Below are 14,003 nucleotides of genomic sequence, written 5' to 3'. Positions count from 1 at the left end.
GCTTCCCTTTGGTATTTCATGGGTTAATATTTCTGCTTTTCTGTATTTGGTTGTGAAGGGGTTTTTTTGTGGAGGGAGGAAGACAAGGCAACTGGGGTTAAATGATTTGCCCAAGGTTACACTGCTAGTAAGTGTGAAGTGGCTGTGGCTGGTCTTCCTGACTCCAGGGCCCATTCTCTATTAACTGCACCACCTAGCTGCCCTGGTTGTGATGTTTTTATGCCCTAATACATGGTCAATTTTTACGAAGGTTCCATGTACAGCTAAGGAAAAGGTATACTCCTTCCTATTCCAATTCAATTTTCTCCAGATTTCTTTCATATATAACACTTCTAAGATTCTATTTATTACCTTGACTTCTTTTGTATTTATTTTATCATTAGATCTATCTAGTTCTGAGAAAGGAAAGTTAACATCCACAAATATTATCATTTTACTGTCTATTTCCTCCTATACATCATTTAACTTTTACTTTAAGAATTTGAATGTTGTGCCATTTGGTGGATATTTGTTTAGTATTGGAATTACTTTATTGTCAGCAAGATGAAGTGTCCATGTTTATTCTTTTTAAATACAATTATTTTTGCTTTTGTTTGTCTGAGATCACGTTTTCACTTTTACCTTTTTTTACTTCAGTTGAAGCATAACAGATTCTGCCCCATCCCTTATTTTAACTCTGTGTGTGTTCCTCTGTTTCAACTGTGTTTTTGTAAATAATATTGTTAGAGTCTGGTTAATAATCTTTCCTGCCATCTGCTTCTGTTTTATGGGTGAGTTCATCCCATTCACACTTATAGTTATGATTGCTAACTATGCATTTCCCACCATCTTATTTTATTTTGTTTATCCTTCTCTGTCTGTCTGTCTCTCTCTCCCTCTCCCTACCTCCTTTGCTTCCTGTTTTTTCTCTCTCCTGTCCTTTGTGTAATGTCTGCTTTGCTTCTGACCTCTTCCTTCTTTTATCTTTCCTTACTTATATCATTCCGTCTTTTCTCTTATCCCTTTCCTCTCCTATTACTCCAGAATTCAATTTGATGGATGCTGCTCTCCTAGTCCAGCACTTCTTAAACTGTGGGTCATGACCCCATATGCTGTCATGAATGGAAAAAAAAAATTAAGAAACTGTGTCCTAGTCTGTGCTCTGCTCCATACCTAGGAAAAGCCCCAGTTCCTTTGCAGCTGCAAGCACCTCTGCTTTCCTCTACCCTAAAACTTGCAGTTACAATCCCTGCTCCCTTGTGACAACAAGAGCTCATTTATGCCTTGGAATTGCAACCCAGAACTAGATGTGGGCAGTGCCATTTGCAAGCAATGCTTGATCCTGTGCCCACTGCTGAGCAGGAGTACTGTTTAATCACTTTCTGATCAGTTATCCAATTCTTTTATTGTCTTTGAGATGAGAACTTCTAAAACTGCTGTCAAAGTAATTTCCAAAGCCTATACCTGGTTTGCACCAATCTGAAACATCTTTTTTTATTACTTCTTAATTTGTCTTGGACTAGGAACATATTTCACTTCTACCTTTTGTTTGCTTTTCTGCTCCAGAATTCAATTTGACATAATATTTAAAAGTTGATGGAGGGGATATTAAGAGAGTTTGGCTATAATGCTCCCTCTTTTCTTGCGTCTTGGATCCCTTCTGATGTATATTATCTTTAGGTGTAGTGTGTGTAGATGTGTATTTTTGTGCATACATGTCACAGGGACAAATCCTATCACATTAATGGCTTTAGGGAACTCCTGGAAGAGGAAATTTCTTTTATACTTCCATAGCTTTTGTATCACTTAGAGTTTTGGAGAATTACCTAATGCACTGAAAGTTTAAGTGAAGTACACTGTTTATTTAAGTGACTTGCTCAGTTGATACATCCAGTATATGTCAATGGCAGGACTAGAATGCAGATCTTTCATTAACATTAGTTCTCTATCCATTATACACGCTGCCTCTCATCTATGTCTGTCTGTCTGTCTGTCTATCTATCTATCTGTCTATCTATCCATACATCCATCTATCTGTCTTTTTGTCTGTGAGTCATTATATTTATAGTCTAGATATATCTAGCTATATTAATCATCTATCCATTTAATGTCACAAAGGACATAATAAATGTTAACTGTTCTCTCTAGCTTTCTGTTATCTGTCAGTTTGATGATCACTCCATTAACACATACATGTTTAGTTATAAATAGTATTTAATGTGGATATTGTTATATATATTCCATCTCTGGACAAGAGCTATTATTCAAATATTATAAATGCCAGTCCATATCTTATTCTCTGACATCATCTTAACTAGAGACTAATTTCCCCTAACTTTCCCAGTATCTTCAACCTACTGAATCCTGTCTTACATCAAAGAGAATCTAAGCAAGACCCAACCAACAGTGACCATATATGAGAATTTGCTTCTGCATATATATGTATGTTTCCTTATTATTTTAATTATCATTATTACAACAGTATGATTTTATTATATTTTCAATGCAAATGTGTAATACTTAAATGTATAGTGGATTCTTTTACCTTTTATATAGCTACCTACCCTTATCCCTCACAATTTTTAGTGTTCTCCTTCTCCTGAAATTATATATAATTTGTATTTATCTGAATATGTGATATAGCATTGCACTAAAAATGTAAGCACCTTGAAGAGTACGGACCATTTTATAGTATGTGTACCCCCTAAGCATTGCCTTGTATATTTAATCTAGGTATTTAATAAACGTTTGCTTAAATTAATGGATTTTATTCACTACCTTGAGTATTACCATTTGAGTTATTGGTTTGATTACTCTAGCTTACTTGAGGGAAGAACTGATATTTTTTTCTTTGTATCTTCCCGAATGCCTAAAAATACCTTGTATATAGTAAGTACTTAAGAAGCTTGTTGAATGGATAATTAATGGAAAATGTGTTCAAAACTCCAAATGGTTAACTTATTGCTTATTTTTGAGCATGAATCATTCATGTAAATAGTGGGTTAGAAAGGGTTCTTTGAAGAAATATACCTCTAATAATTGTTGAGACATTAGCACAGCATTCCATTCATCAGGGTAAATCTTGGACAAAGCAAGACAAGAAGAAAATGAGTTAACAATTGCATACATCAATAAAAAACAATGTCAGAAAAATTAAGTTAGTCCAGTCCCATCTTATGAAAACTGGCCATTTGGAGGGCCTTGTCCATCACCTGGCACACTGTATTTGATTCACTGATATGTGATTGCGGAGAGATTAAATTCTAAATCCTCTGGCGTGTGCTGTCAGTATTGAGTCCTTCATAATATCTAAAGATCTCTGATCAGTATGGGTACTATCTATGGTTGCAGTCATAGCACCTCTGCACTTTAGTAGATGGTTTTCTGAGTTGCTATAGAAAATACTGTCTCATACACTAAGAGGACTGTGATTTCATCATAGTTCATATTCCCTGTAATAATGCAGATCCTGCCTTTTTCATTCTGTTATTTTGTAGTTTGCCATAGCCAAAGAATTAATGACTACATGACTAACATATCAGTGATTTAGGTATGATCCCCAAATCCAGGCAATTATCTAGGTAGGACCTCAGAAATCAGATATAGTCTCCTGCCCAAATTGGATTTGAAGCCTTTGCAGCATGGTAAAATCTCCCAGAACCTATGCCGGTCACTTCTATTCCACATAGCAAAAAAAAAAAAAAAAATCCCAACCCAGTATTGTCTTTATGTCATGACAAAGAGAGAGTGGGGAACTTGGCTGGAGATAGAATGGAAAAGGAAAGGTTAAGAGCTATTTGGGGTAGCACTAAACTGTGATTTTGCAAGTTAACACTGAAGTGATTTTTGATCGCTGCTGGTTCCAGAAGAGACTTAAAAGATGGGAGCAAATTTTAAAAGGTAAAAGATTCACTTGCTTTAGATGGCATTTGTCAGTTTTCTAGGTTTAATATGTCCTCCTTTAACAATGCAGTTTAAAAGGATCCCTTATACTTTTTGGTAAAATACAAGACATTATATCAGCAAATGTTGAAATGAGTTTAAATCAACAAGATTTTTAAATCAAATTGATTTGTCCTCAAAGTGAATTAAAATCAAAATGAGTCACTATCAGTATGAGTCCAAATTGGGTCATGTTAATAAAATGAGAAAAGCGTGAGCAACCTGATGAAACTTGGCAGTTTGATCATCACAAACATTCCCTGGTGAGATAATGAACTTGACAATAACTCTTCATATTCTTAAGATATGATAGTACTAAGTCATTGTAGGAAATATCAGAATGATGGCAATTCGTACTGACTACAATATCATTCCAAAGTGATTCAGATTGCCTATGATTGATGCATTATTGGAAAGAGAGTTCCCTTTCATTTCTATGCATGAATACCAGGAATATAATAATGAGGAGGTACCTTGGGTTATATGTGAGTGGTGCTAGAATCAAAATTATAATGGGTGAATTACAAAAATTGGTCATCTGGAGTTAGCTTCAGTATTTCCCTGAGTATTTCTTATCAGAAAAAAAAAATGGAAGTCTCAGCAGAGATGCTGCCCTCTGCCTCGATTATTATCATCTAGTCTCATTTATCTCTTCAAGATCTAGCAAAATTTTGATTCTTCCACCCCCTCCTTAAGTTTCTATTTTGGTCAAAATATTTCTCTCCTTGGAATGGGCAGCATGCAGAAGAATTCTAGATTTAAAGCCAGAGAGGACCTTAGAAAACAAATCTAAACATGATTTTAGGTGAGGAAACTGGCACTCAGAAAAAAGGAATTCACTTACCCCAAAGTCAAAAGGATGAAAAGAAAAGAGTTAAAATTTGAACCCAGGTCTATTTCCAAATCTTATGCCATGCTGCATAACTATGGGTGGTTTCTCAAATGACTCAAAGCACCCTGTATGTCTATTCTGTCGTGCTTCAGCATGTACCAGAAGGCATACCTTTCAAGCTAGAGAGGGAAGACTGAGTCAAGATGCTATATTTAGTATCATATTTAGAAGAGGAAAGGACCTCTGAGCCCCTGTTGCTCATTGCCTCATTTTAAATATGAAGTAACTAATACCCCCAGCGTTTAAGTGACTTGCTCAAGATTACACAGATACTTGTGTCAAAGGTAGGTTTTGAATCCCAGTCTCCTGAGTGCAAAATCCACTGCACTTTTTAAGATATGCAAACTATATGGTGGTTACTTGGATAAACTTTCTCTTCTTCAATCGATCCAAGATAACCCTATAAAATATTTTAGTTCAATATTTCAATTCATTAAACATTGAATAAGCACCTACTGAATGCCAGACACTTGTGCTAAGCACTGGTGTTACAGATAAGATAGAAGAAAGTCTCTTCACTCAAGGATCTTAAAATCAAAAACAGAGTCATGCCACCGGGAGTACTGTGTTCCTTAGAGTTCAAATCAAGCAGAAATGCAGATGAAAAGTGAAGCATTAGCTGGAGAGTCCAGGTTCAGTCCTATATGAAGGGAAGCTTTGGGAGGGCTTTAGTATTCTATCCTTCAGCGCTCTAATCAGAGGAGAGAGGAGGCTGAGGGAGTTGAAAAGGTGTCAAGTATCTAAAGCTGAGTTAAACTCCTCCAACCTGAGTCACTTTGAAATAATATTGTAGCCAGTATGAATTGGCATCATTCTGATATTTCTTACAATGGTCTTGTGTTATCCTATCTTGAGAATATGAAGAGTTACTGTCAAGTTCCTTGTTGAGAGAGAGTCCATTTGAAACATGTCATTGATTTCAGTCAGATTTCTCCTGCCTTTGACATAATTTACTTTTCACAGAATAGGGAGAATTTTTGCCAGAATAAATGCAATACAATGAACAGTGCTTGTTTTGGATTTTAGCCCATATGCAAACATTGGCATAAGTAGCCATTAAATATTAGAGTTGCATGTTTGAAACACTCAGGAAATCTCATATGGATCCTGACTTTGAATTAGAATCACAGAAAGACCCTTCAAGCACCTGATTAAGAAGTAGAGCTCTTGAATTTTTCTAAAATAGTGATCATTGTAGTCACATAGATGCTCATTATAATACACCGTAAATGAGTAGATATTGTACTCTGTCTGTCTGTCTGCCTGTCTATCTATGTTACTTCGTGTACACCTAGGGCCTGAGCTAGGAGCTTGAGACAAAAACAAAGTATAAACAAGATGGTATGCTTCACAGTCTTGGGTTCAATAGCAGGAATAGTCATTGGACTAGGGTTATCATCAGGTTAACCAAACTAGCCTAATAAAATTGAGAGTCATAGTATCTTGTTCATGAGACCATCTTTTATTGTAGAGCTGTATGATCTATTTATCAGTCTGCTTAGTATAGCACAATGGTTTGTTCTCTTTTGATTAAAATGACTTTTTTTTTGCTCAAGATGCCCAAACTTGGAACCTCCAGGCCCTCATCACCTCTGACCTGCTCTGTTGTCATAACATTTTAATTCTTCTCCCTGTCACAATTCTCTCTGCTCTCCAATCCATGATCCATTTAGATCCAAAATTATTTTCCTAAAGTACACGTCTGGCAAGGTTACACCAATTTCCCTTGCTCCCTCATTCAATGCTGGTCTTCCAGTGGCTCCCTATTGTCTCCAGGATCAGATAAAAATGTTATTTTTGGTATTCTCAGCTCTTCCCAAAATGGCCTCTTCCTATAGTTCTAAGTCCCTTGTACTTGACTCCCATCCACTTAATCTAAAACCCACCTACACTGGCCTACTTGTTCTTGCTCACCCATGACAGCTCATCTTTTCTCTCCATGTGTGTGAACTGGTTGTCTCCTATCTCTGAAATGCTTTCCCAAGTAGTTTCTAAGCTCCTTAAAAGTCTTTTTGGCTTACTTTGTAATCCTCAGTGTCTTGACATATTAAGCACTTACATGCTTATATTGGTTGCCTGAATGACTAGGAGGAGTGAAGGAGGTTATTGGTGGTAGACTTCCACAAGTACTAATTCAGCAGTGAGTGGGTGGGTTATTTTAGTATACTGATAACGATTTTTTTAGTAAACTGTTGAGCCCTCCCAAAATATCCAGTATTAGAAATTTCTCTGGCATGTCTTGATTTACCTTGTCAGGAAATTTACCAATTTCCAATTTACCAAAATCAATACTTCTACTTCTCATGCTAGAAGTACTGTTCACCCCTCATATTGGCTAGTTCCCCCCAGAATGTCCATTTTTAAGGTGGAGAGCTCAAGTAAGCCATGTCTTCATTCTTCTCCAGGTTGCACTCCTGACTTGTCAGTTTTCTCTTTGACACTTCTGTTGAGTACCCACCCCCTGACCTATTCCAAGATCTTCCTCTCTCTCCCCCTCCTCATGGGTCCTCATTTTTTTTACCTTCTTTTTATATGTTGTCTTTTCCCTTTAAAATGTAAACTTTTGAGGGCAGGGCTTGTGTTTCTTTCTGGTTTTATTTCTATTCCCAGAAGTTAGCACAGTATCTGACTCACAGTAAATCTTGTTAAATTCTTGATGACTTGATGCTTGTTGACTTCCTGATGAATTAGTCAATGAATGAAGAAAAATAATTTAAGTGCCTACACTGTGTCAAACTGTATGCTAAGCACTTGGGATACAAATACCAAAGTGAGACCTTTTCTGTCTTCAAGGACCTTATGTTCTAATAAGGGAAACAACATATATAGAGGAGTGATGGGTAGTAAAGGCAATTTTAATCTGGATGGTCATAAAGATCTGGAATTAAACAAAAGGGTAGTCAATTGATATATCTTTTCTAGAAGCAATGGTAGTATTGAATTTATCAAGAGTAAGAGACAGAAAGTAGGCTTTCCTCTCTCCCAACCCATTCCTTCCTATCATACCTTCAGCACTATGTAGCAATATATAAGACCCTTTCTAACTCTAATATCCTATGATTAGGATAAATGTCTATACTTTTTCAAATGTATTCTGTTGCTACACAGTTAATAATTCATCTATTGAGTATATTGTTTCTAATGAGTCACCTATAATATTTTCTAGCTAGCCTACAATACTTTCTAGCTATTGTAGTTATCCATAATATTTTCTAGCTAACATTATATGTTCTCCCTTATATAAATAGGATTGTGTGGTAAAATCGACAGTGATCTAGTAGCCAGGACATCTGTGCTCTAGTATAATCTCTGACTCCCTTTGGTATGTGAAATAGGGGAAGTCACCCAGCATCCCTCAGACCTGGGTCTTTTTTTTTTTTTTTTGCTCAAAGTGTAGGGTTTAATTAGACCTTCTCCATTCTCTTTCTACCTAATATCCAATGCTTCCATTCATTTTACCATGAGAATAGGCTTATTAATAGAGATATGGGAAAATCAGCTGTATTTAATAAAAACCTCAAATCTTAAAATTCAAGTATCCTCTGATTATGAGGCATTTGAGGAAAAATGAAAGCATTTTTGGTCTTATTTAAAGAAACAAATGATCTTATTTATCCAAATAGGCCTAGATGCAATTCAAAAGTCTGCCCTAGTTTGCACAGGGTAGTTCAGATATTAAACCAAAGGAGCTGAGAGCCCAATCATTTTTAGATTTCAGATGTAGTTGCTATGGACACTGTAATTTCAAGGTTAAAAATGCAACTATTCTACCCCATCCCCAGCAATATGTCTTAATGGGCACTTGTCTAGGCTTTATCCTTTATTTTCTAATATCTTCAAAAATCACTTATGCTGAAGTTGACTGGATCAACCTTGTGATGATCTGATTTGGGTTAACAGAAATGAGCTCACATTGCTAGATTCTGATTGATTTTTATTGTATGTGGTTAGAAGTGAAGACATTTTTATCATGTTATTTATCTTTTTTCTCCTACTGTCCTGCCTCTTATTGCCTGATATGGCTGGAGTCATTGCTAAGGCTGTCAACAAATGCTAACTGGAAAGAAGTCTTTGTTTGATATAAAAATCTATTCATTGGTTTCTTGATAAAGGCAAATATATAATACATATATGTATATGTATATGTATGTATTATATATATTCATTTAAGGGTAGATTGCAAAGAATAGTGAAGAATCTACAGGTTATTGTTGCCTTTTTGAATTGACAATCTATTGAGAAATTTCATTATACAGTGATGTTATTTAATTTTTATATTTTTTATCTTTTTAATGATTGTATCTTTTGTATGTGGGGTGTTAATTTTCATTTTTACAAGTTCTACAGACCTTTGGAAATGATAAATCTTAATCAGAAATTAGTTTCCCTTTAGTATCCAAAAAGAGAAACTTGAAGGCAATTGGGAAAGGGAAAGGGTAGGGTAGAGAAGGGAAAAATCAATCAGTCAGTTGATTAGCATTTATTAAACCTGTACTATGTGCTAGGCAATGAAAAGTGTCTTAAACAAACTTAGAGACATCATTTAAAAATATTTTGGATGACTCAAGGCAAACTTCCTTTCAAGTTTTCAAAATAGTATTTATACATATGACAAAGTTTTCATAGTTCTGTATGGTATTTCATATTTTTTGTTTTTAACAATATTTAGTATTTTACTTTTCCTAATTACATGTAATATTTTTAACATTCTTTTTTAAAAAAAAATGAGTTTCAAATTCTTTCCCTTCCTACCCATCTCCCCATTGAAAAGGCAAGCAATTTGACATAAGTTATACATGTGTACTCATGCAAAAAACATTTCCATGTAAGTCATTCTGTGGGAAAAACACAGAAAAAATAAAATAAGAAAAACAAAGAAAAAGTATCTTTGATCTGCATTCACACTCTACCAGTTCTTTCTCTGGGAATGGATAGCACTTTTCATCATAAATCCTACAGAATTATCTTGGATCATTGTATTGCTGAGAATAGCTAAGTTATTTATAGTAGATCACCATAAAATATTGGTGTTAATGTGTACAATGTTCTCAGCAACTTGTTCAGGCATTCCCCAATTGATGGACATCCCCTCAATTTCTAATTCTTTGTCTCCACTAAAAGAGCTGCTATAAATATTTTTGTACACATAGGTCCTTTTCCTTTTTTTTAAATCTCTTTCAGATACAGACTTAGTAGTGGCATTGCTGACCCCAGAGTCAGGAAGACTTGTTTTCCTTAGTTTAAATCTAGCCTCAGACACTCATTAGCTGTGTGACCCTTGGCAAGTATTTAATTCTGTTTGCCTCAGTTTCTTCATCTTCTTTGTATTTACTAATTAAGGATGTTCTTGTACATATCAGCTAACTACCCTAGGCTTGTTTTGAAGCCTGATTCCAGAAATATTTACATTAAATCATGGATAGAGTATGGGACTTGGGATCAGGAAGATTTAGGTTCAATTGATTTCTAACACTTTCTATCCAGATGACTTTGGGTGATAAAATCTACAAGCCTTAGGATACTCCTAGGACTCATCTGCTAAGTCACAGATGGGTTAAGATTTACACTGGTTGTAAGGAGTTATCAAATTAGTATTTCCTTCTTACCATGGAAATTAAAATTTCTTAATGTGTTTGTTTGGAAATAATCATAGTTGGTACCTTGTTGTCTTTAGTGTGGAAGGCAGATACATGAAAATTGCCAATCTTATTTATTTTTACCCATTTTATTCATCAAATATAATTGTAGATGCAAAAGAAAATCTCCCTATATGATCATGTTAAGCTTGAAGCAGACCTCTCAGCACTATACATATTCAGAAGTATCTATGTCAATATTACTTGAATGGACAATGAATGACACTCAACATACACCTTTATATGCCGATGTAATTTAGATAATATTAAAGTTTATGATAAATGCTGACTTGTAATATTTTCTTCTACCTTACTTGATTTCATGTTGGTTTATTAGGTATTCGATTAGATAAATCCCACAGCACTTGAGGCTATGAAAGGAAATGAATTCCCATTGGTTTCTATTAGTAATGTCAAAATCTTAGGAAGAACAAAACCTGTTAGAATTAAAGAATGATAAAAGTAAACACTTTTTTCCTCTGAATAGTGACATTTAATGAAATAGGATGGTTTTGTAGAATGACTACATTCCACTTAGAAAGAAGACCAGTAATATCAATGGTGAGTGCAAAGCACAGAATCTGTCTTGACAATTAGGGAATAGGCCTCTGGCAACATTTTGTAATTTTTTTGCATGGGGTTGTCTAGTAAAATTGTGCACCTTAAGAAGAGCAATATGTATCATATCTCCATTAAAGACAGCTCCAGGAGAGTCCAAAGCTTATTCTTCATTGTTGTGATTTTCCTCAAGAATTAATTGATTTAGCTGCATGGTGCAACAGTTATTCAGATTTTGCAGCATTGACTCAGGGAGGGAGTACACCATTGAGATGGCTTAATTATGGAATAGAATGAAAAGCATGCCCCATATAGATCACTTACCTCCGAGAAATGTATAAACTACTGGACATTTTGAAACCATAATTTCTGCTTTGAAAATGGTTCTACCTTCCATGTGGAGGTAATTTGTTGGGATAAGAAATTTTTTACCAGGACCAGCCTTATAAGTCTATGGAGTTGGTGATAGAGGGAAGACCTATGGATCTCTAGAAAAACAATTACTACAAAATTTTTTGTGCCTTTCCACTCCTTGAAATTTAATCTTTAGTGGTTTATTGTTCTGTGCCTGGGGTCCTCTTTCAAAATGACAAATACTCAGCACATCTAGAGCCTACAAGAACCTCTAAGTTCATTTTTTTGATAGGCCTCATTTTTCAAATGAAGAAACTGAAGCCCAAGGAGGTCAAATGACTTGCCCTAGTTCATATGGCTGGCAAGTGGTGAAGTCAGGAATTGAACACAGGTCATTGGATACCAAGCTCTTCATACTAGATGAAATTGCCCTCCTAGAAAGGGGAAGGGAAGCACACATACAATTATGTCAATGAAAATCAAAAGAACAAAATGAGGAACTGAGCTATATTCAATTAAAACATTTAAGCTCTAGTGTAGAAAAGATTTGAACAAACTATACTTCCCTTTTTTGTAAGGAAGGTTACTATGGGTGCGAAATGTTACATATACTGTCAGACTCATTTGCTGTATTGGTTAGTCTGATTGACCAGCTTTTTCTTATCATTCTTTTTTATTTTTTATTATGGAGAATTACTTGCTGAATAGGTGAGGAGAGAGGGATATTTGGAAACAAAGACAATATAAAAACATATCATATAAATGTATTTATGTGTGTGTATGTATGTATGTATGTATGTAAAAGAAATACCGAAACTAGTCTTGGCTGAATTAAGGAATTTTTGTTTGTTCTTTTTTTCTCTTCCCTATATCTTTATCAGAATAGTTGTAGGCTGGAAAGGGGGAACATTAAGGGATCCACTAGATATCAGCTATTATTAGGACAAAGAGATTGAACTTGTATTAAGTCTCAATATATCTAAGGCTCATTGAATAGATAAAACTAGGTGGGATAGGCATGGGGTCAAACTGTGGATACTAGTCCTATTTTTGTCACATTATTCTTTATAACTTGCAATCAGACAAATTATTTATTTATTTTTAATTTTAGGACACATTATATCAAAATCCCTTTTTCTGCTCTTTAGAATTAGAGAATGGCTTTTAAACACTGGAATTTTTATGCACAGATAATTAAAACTTTCCTGTTTGACCTTTATTGATCTTCATCTACCCTAAGCAAAGAAGACAACAAACTAGGATTTAATTGTGTCAAGAAGCAGGCAGGTTTGAGATAAGGAAGAAGTTGCTGACAGTCCAAGTTTTGGGACAGCTGTTTCAGCATGGTCCAGTGGAAAAGCTGCTGAATGGGGCAAAGCACATGGCCTAAGTTTTATTAGTAGTATATTGGCAGGATATGCAGTGGAGAGAGAGTTGGCCTCTGAACCAGGAAGACATGCACCCAGGTTCTACATTGGGCATATATTGTCTGTGTGACCTCAGGCAACTCACTCATCAACTCCATAAGAATTTATAAGTGACACAGTGAATACTGATCTTTGAGGTTCAAGGAGTCCCTCATGGAGATCTCCCTATATTGATAAATTCCACGTGTTTTCAAAATCACTGTTATCACCATCATCTTCAATCTATGGACCTTAGTTCAAATTCTGTCTCAGACTCTTGTTAATTGCATAATGTTGGGCAAGTTATTCAACCTCTCTCAGCTTTATTTTCCTCATCTGTAAAATGAGAGGGTTGGAAGTGGTGGTCTCTGAGATTCCTTCTAGCTTTCAATCTTTGCCACTCTGATCCTATAAGTTAACCCATTTCCCCTTCCTTCTATCACTACTTCTGAGCCAAGATCCTACCTTTACCTCCTTTAAGGCTGTTTTTTTAAAAGCTTGGTGTCACAGAGTATGTTTTTATTGAAGTGGTCCATTCCACTTAATGCAGAACCCCTTGTAGGACACTGTAACCACTGACAGATTGATAGCATACTGTCTTCAAGTATTGCAGTGGCCAAACAATTAGTATTCTAGTAGTCAACCTTATTGTGATGAGGTTCTCTGTGCTTTGCTATCCTGGTCCATAACAGATATATACATTAGTCAATGACTGATCTTTATTTGCTGCTTTTTTTAACTTATAGGGCATGGCAGTGCTAGTGATCTTACTGGAATAGTCTTCACAAATCATAAGTAATTTCCATTACACTGAAGTATTCTTTCTTAGAAGTATTAATTTCTAATATTAATATTTTACAAATAATCTTCAAAACACTCCAAGGAGGCTGGTTTTCCTAATTCACTGCTGGGTTCTAGACTTGTTGGTTTCCTTTAACCAGGATTAGCCTGTCTGCTGAGACAGTTTTACTGGGTGTGGCCACTGTTCATGCTTTTTGGAGCCACAGGTGAGAGTTAGGGTCTACTCCATGTCTACTCCAAGAATGTGCAAACTTCCCCAAAGTGAAATGGGCAGATGCTGACTTGTTCCAGTGACCGTAAAGGCAGCTGAATCAGGTGCTGTGGAACAGTCAGATATTGGTCAGACATTGAAGATGCCAAGGTCATCCACTGTATCCAGGGCCATCACCAGTTGTCCTGACTTTGTCTTGACGGTAGATTTTGGTGACTGTGGAA

Source organism: Trichosurus vulpecula, chromosome 6, assembly GCF_011100635.1.
Source record: "Trichosurus vulpecula isolate mTriVul1 chromosome 6, mTriVul1.pri, whole genome shotgun sequence".
Classification (NCBI taxonomy): Eukaryota; Metazoa; Chordata; class Mammalia; order Diprotodontia; family Phalangeridae; genus Trichosurus; species Trichosurus vulpecula.
This window is presented reverse-complemented; position numbering follows the sequence as displayed.